Source organism: Rhyacophila brunnea, unplaced genomic scaffold (genome assembly GCF_057557595.1).
Source record: "Rhyacophila brunnea isolate RB1 unplaced genomic scaffold, BYU_Rbru_1.0 scaffold_1, whole genome shotgun sequence".
Taxonomy (NCBI): Eukaryota; Metazoa; Arthropoda; class Insecta; order Trichoptera; family Rhyacophilidae; genus Rhyacophila; species Rhyacophila brunnea.
Genome location: NW_028232751.1, coordinates 41,089,433 through 41,095,839, shown reverse-complemented (window position 1 = coordinate 41,095,839; position 6,407 = coordinate 41,089,433). Strand labels below are relative to the sequence as shown.

Here is a 6,407-nt window from a genome sequence, read left to right as displayed (position 1 = left end):
CTACCATGTAAACACCATTTCAAGTAATAAAGTCACCTAATTAAATAATATTATACTAGAAAAAATATACTATCTATACACCTACTTAATTTTCATTTAAAGTTGTAAAACGCCCGGTTACTAAATAGAGGAAGGACAGATTCTTCTGGCATGACCGAATCACATTGGAACGGTGTTATTTGTCATTTGAAAGTAACAATACTGACACCTAAATGAGTCGCCTGCACTGCCAAAATCATCTGAACCCTGTCTACCTATCTATATACAATTTATTGTTATTTTTTTTCATATTTGTCTATTTTATTACAATATCGTGTTACTTTTAAAGCTCATTGTAATTCTAATAATTATATAAATATTTTTCTTGTATTCTGTGCAAAAATGATTATAAAAACTTGCTTAACCTAAACCAAGTATTTTTTATTGAATGATCCTGCAAAAATACTCAAGTACAGTTAAGTTTAAGTGACATATTTTGTTTTGGTGTATAAGCCATAAATAAATATACATAAATTATATTTAATATATACATGTATACTGTATGTATAGCCACGGTTGGTCTTGCACTTGTTGCTGTAGCTATGCGATCTGGTGTGGTCCATTATCCAAAAACACTCAAATCACATCCCTGGTCAAACAGCGGGCAGCCGTGTAGTGAGTCTGGCTGGCCTATGGTGGCACTAGAATGATTTCAATATACACAGTCTGTTAATTTGAATATGTTTTCGACTGAAAGTTGTAAAAATATTAGAAATCAGGATTTAAATAATTAAAAAACTGTTTCATTAAATATCATATTCATACCTATGCAAAATTTTGATTCTTTTGAAGTACCTATACAAAATACGGATGAATATAAACCAAACAAAAATATTTGTTACTGGTACTGCCATAGTAAAGTAAAGTTTAACATACTTCCTTAATAGAACAAAATTCCCAATTCTTGTCGTTCTGTGGATGTTTCATTTCAGTTTTTACCAACGATCCATTAAATATGAATTGGTCATAAACACTCAAAGGAAATCTGGCACTCACTGCCAGAATGTCCATGTCAGATACCTGCATAAAAATAAATGTCATGTTATGATATTATACGTAATGAATATGAATGTATCAGAAACAACATAGATTTTTTTACGAATTTCACATTTACAGAAAATTTTCTGCGCTCATTTTTGAAAGTCTCCAAGTATGACGGGTATATTCGCACATGGGTGCAGTTAATGCACCCAATGATTTTCGGGAAACCTGCCCTTTCTTGAAGTCTGAAATTAAAAAATATTTTTACCGACACAAAATAATATTCCCGTTAAATTCTTATTGAGTAGGTAATTTACTTGTTGTGTCTATGCGCAGTTACTCTAGTTACATGACGTGTACATTGTAATATTTGGCAAAGGGTGACTTTTGGAAAGAGGTAGGCTGTGGAGATCAAAGAAAAAGAGCATACTTGTTAGGTATACTCATGGGAAATAAGACGATATTACTACTGATGAATAGGTACACGCTAATGTCAACATCACACTAAATCGATGAAATTTCAATAGCTCACTGACAATATAGAATTGAGCAATGAATATAAATTATGTATTTTGCAAATCGATCATTTGACAGTTGTAGTTGATTTGTGAATATCATCCATTTCCGATGTAATAAACATCTTTTTAAATGTTGTCAGTGCTTTGTGGAAACAGTCTATTGAATTGTGCGAATATTTATTCCCCATAATCTTTGTGATTCTATTTAGACATGTTGATAATAAAACTTAATTATATCATTATACATCATCTTTTTTTACCTCAATGCAATACTTAGCCGTTCTTCAGGCGAGATGGCCTCGCGATAGTTTGTATCACATTTTCGAATGCCATTTGTGATGGCATTAAATTTTTCGTCAAAACATTCGAAGGTCATACGAAAATAAATGTAGAAACGCTTTTCATCTTTGCGTAGTTGAGGCATCAAAGTGTGGTATTCTCCATACCTTCTTCTCTGTAAATTGATGTCATGAATCCATTTTCTTTTTCCCTGAGAAGAAAAATAGTAGGTAAATTAGTCGAAAATGGTTTATGAATTGGATGAAAATAAATATAGCACGTAATGGTGTGAATAGTCAAACCTGGCATTATCATCCTCTTCCAAGCATAGTAATAAAAACGCTTCTTCGTCGTCCGATGTTGAGTACATTTTGTTTGTTTGTCAAGACTTGTCACTTTGACATTAGTATTTAGTCTATGGCTGCATCCAATGCAGCCATCTTGTTTTCAGATAATTAAAATACACTTTACGCGAAGTGGGTAATAGTTGTAGCAATTCTGAAAGCGCTATAGTGTACATGTATTTTTCATATTTAATTCATAAAAATTATAGAATAATTGGCGTAAAATATTAATATTATTTACAATTTTAAATCTGGCGCGTAAATAAAATTATTTAGTCTATGGCTGCGTCGCTGACGCGAAAAATTCGCAATTTTGTATTTTCACTAAGTACCCCGCCAAATAATCCCATAAAAACAACCGCATCAGTGTGGATGGTCCTGTCAAAAGAGTCTCGTAAGATAGCCAACCCGGCTGTAATGCCAGCGCTCCATTGGCGAGCCAAAAGTCCGAGGACAATAAGGCCTACCGCGCATGAACGTTTACATAACCGGCCGAACGCATTCGGCCAATCGTTTGTTTGCCCGCGCATGATCCAAATTATTATCGGCCAATATGTTTGAGCGCGCATGGCGTGATATAGATCGGAGGCAATGCGCGCGCACTGAAGATATGTGTCCGCACCTAAAAATGGCGGACGCAATATAAGAAACGTCAAAATGGATTTTGTAGAGCTTATATTATATAATATATAGAGGTTTTGTATAGATTATCAAACTGTTTGAAAATGTGGGTGTATATATTATTAATTTGTGAAGAAAGAAACTGAAAAAATGGGACTGGTACGCGCATGCAAAGCCAATAGGTACGCATCGATGAACTGTCAAGCCAAATGTGGCGGTTCGATGTATGCGTGCGCTACATACGACCGCGTCACTTGTGCGTGCATGTATGAGTGCACTCTCGGCCGGCCATGACTAGTCATGTGCGGGCTCTCATTTAATAGCATTGCCAATGGGACCCCGACCGGTTCGAATCGGTGTAAAATTTTGTGTCTGAACACAGATTTTCAATTCGGCTGTTCGCTCGATCGTCCATGCGCGGGGTTGCATTGCAATACGATGGTTACAACTCCTCGATTGTTGACCGTACGATAGTAAATCGTTCATGCGCGGTAGGCCTAAATCGTCCGATTTGTCTATGCCCTGCTACTGATCAATGAACGAATAAAAAATCGAGCTGTCAAAAGTAAAAAATTGCGATTATCGTAATATCTTCTGATAACCCTATAATTTTGTGTTATTTATATGTAGACTTGCGTAAAATAATATAGCAGTGAAATTACGATTTCTTGTGATTTACGTTTTCTTTTATGAATTTCATAAATACAAATAAAAAAATAATTGGTAAATCTCTCATTTTATAATGTGTAAATTAACAAATAAATCAATGAAAATGTTTAAAACAATTACAGATTTTTTTGCGGTCCGAATGATTGCGTCATGTCAAATCGAATTTGCATTGCGATCGACGGACGAAGTCTGGCAACTCGGAGGTAAAATATCAAACATGTTTGAAATCCAACGAGCCTGGTCTGCGGATTAAAAAGTCCGCAGACCTGGGGTGCTCCACGCGAAAAAAAAGTCCGAAGACTGTAAATCGTCTGACTTGCGTGCCAATGGAGCGCCGGCATTATGCTTCCTTCCTACCTCTTTTCCATAAGGTCCATTTACCTGGATCACCCAAGGTTAAAACTCCAAATTTTTTGGATGCGTTTGTTTGTGCATCGTTAGTGCACGTTTGTGCACGATTTTTTTTCGTTTGTGCACCTATAATAACCGAAAAATTCCAATTTCAAATTGGGTGTTCCAGCTAAACGTTGGGTCACCCAATGTTGAAATTTCAACTTTTTTTGTGTGCATTCGTTTGTGCATCGTTAGTGCACGTTTGTGCACGCGTTTCTTTCGTTTGTGCACGCACATTAAGGGGGTTATTCGGATTTCAATTTGGGTGACCCAGCTAAATGCTGGATACTTGTGTCACTAAACTTAGATTTTTTTCAAAATTTAAATTGTAAACACTAGTGCGTTGGTAGTGAACGTTAGTGCACGATTTTTTTTGCCTTTTCATCTATATTCAGCGCGCTCTTTAATTTTTAAGTTTGTATGCAAAACCTGACTGCGTGGGTTTAAAAATATTTTTTTAGTGAAATCTCTTGTCGCATAGCTAATGCGCAATTCTGCATACTTTTTTAATTTTTTTCTCATATAGTGCGTGAGATATTTGATATGAAATATTTGATGAACGTTAAGTCGAACCACCCAACAAACTTTTTTAACTTTTTATTAGGTCATCAATTTGTCTATTATTGGCTTACGTTTGTGCACGTGCTTTTTTGGATTTCGAGATTATATCTTGAGAGATATTATTTTTTTTAATTTAGTGACTTGATACTTGAACCGTTAAATTTACCTTAAAATTGTTTTGTTAAGTGCATACGATTACATATATTTTTTTAAACTTTTGACATGATTTTTAATTTTTTATCTTTTACATTAAGCTATAAATTTGATTTTGAATGGCCGTCAAGTTTTAACATCGAACATTTTTTTTTCACATTTTTTAAATGCACAGCTTTGAGTAATTTAATTACATGATTTTTCATGTATTTTGTATTGTTTTTTCATGTAAATTACGTGAAAAATTCTCATTTTTCCATTTTCACTAAGTACCTCGTCAAAATATCCCGAACAAAAACAACCGCATCCGCATGGATGGTCTGGTCAAAAGAGTTTCGCAAAACAGCAAATACGGCTTCTATCTGTTTTCCATTTATAAATAATCCATGATAATCAACATCTTCGTGCTTCAATTTGGAAAGCACCTGTATTTATTTTTATTGGTGCGTCGTCAAAATATACTTTGCGAAGCCATTCGCAACAGTCATAGCTGTCACCAAAAACTGTTTTCACCACTCCAATATCACAATATTATATTATTTATCTTACAAATTATTGATGGCTTTCACTGTATCTTTAGACCTCGTGCGTTCATAAATGTTTCGTTATGCATTAATTTATGACGAGCAAGCTTTATATCCAACGCTAGTTAGGTACTTTAAAAATCCCAATTTTAAGACATTAATAAGACAACCAATAAACAAAATTATAAGTAGTTATTATCTACCTTATCGTTTCGAATGACAGCATAAGAAGCATGTATAATTATATTAAATATTAGTATTTTGTCAAATATTGTCTATGAATATAAGTATATTAGGTTTGTTGTCGTTGCCTATCATACGTCAAAATCATCTGTCACATGAGATGCGCCTTTCATGTTTAGGGTACTGGAAATACTATTTAATAAAACAATGCAAAGTCAGAATGAAAATAATATATTGACGTGCTCTGATAAACTAGAAGGAGTTAAGACAAGGATCTCTACAAATGTTTCAAAGGACCTACCAGACCACCATTAAAAACAAGCAATTAATTTTGGATCCGTCTCAAAAACAACTAACTTTGCTGCAAAAGAAATTTCATCATTACATTCATACAATCAATATGACTGGATTCGAAACCGTTTCGCAACCAATGCCGAAAATTCTATAGAACCGCTTTCTCTATAAATTTGAGAGGAATTAATTGAATTGGGAAACGATGGAACTCTAAAAACTGAATTTTGCCGATGTTCCATTGGCTATTTTCTGGATTTCGGTTAAAAAAGAATATTCTTGGATTTCCGACAAGGCTATTGCAGTTCAGCTACCGTATCTACGATATATGTGTGCAAAAGTTTTTCAACTCAACTTATAATTAAAAATTTCGAGAATGTAGTATAACCAAGAACTTCGGGTTGTTCTTTAAAATATCAAGTCAAAAAATACACAGGGTGGGGGACTGATAGGCCTCTAGCCTGAGGGACCAGGCTCAGGGGTGGGACTGCGTGGCAGGTCAACCAGATAAGAAAGATAAACACAAATTACTAATTTGCTCACATATTAAAAAGAGTCGACTGCAGCGCTATTTTACTACGCTGGTAAACATTCGATTGTAGGTAACAAAAATTATTTATTATTATTGTGTCAATATTCGACAAACAAATATTCTTAACCAGACAACTAACCATAATTCAAGTGGATGTATTAATAAATACAAACATTCAATACCATTAATTTTACCTCAAACACCATTTTAAAAACTCTATTTTAGAGTATCACACTGTCTTTAACCTTAGCGATAGGTAGGAGGGGCAAATATCCTAGTCTGTGGTCCCCCTTCAGGATTTGGGGTCCATGTTTTGGTG

General features: G+C 34.4%; 1 long non-coding RNA gene across 1 annotated transcript; it reads right to left on the bottom strand.

The window, feature by feature from the left end:
- Positions 1–440: 440 nt before the first annotated feature.
- LOC147079788 (uncharacterized) lies at positions 441–2,211 on the bottom strand. The gene is made up of 4 exons (XR_015070563.1): positions 2,120–2,211; positions 1,799–2,028; positions 916–1,059; positions 441–680 (listed from the first exon to the last, which is right to left on the bottom strand). It is a non-coding gene; the product is annotated as an uncharacterized LOC147079788 (long non-coding RNA).
- Positions 2,212–6,407: the final 4,196 nt, after the last annotated feature.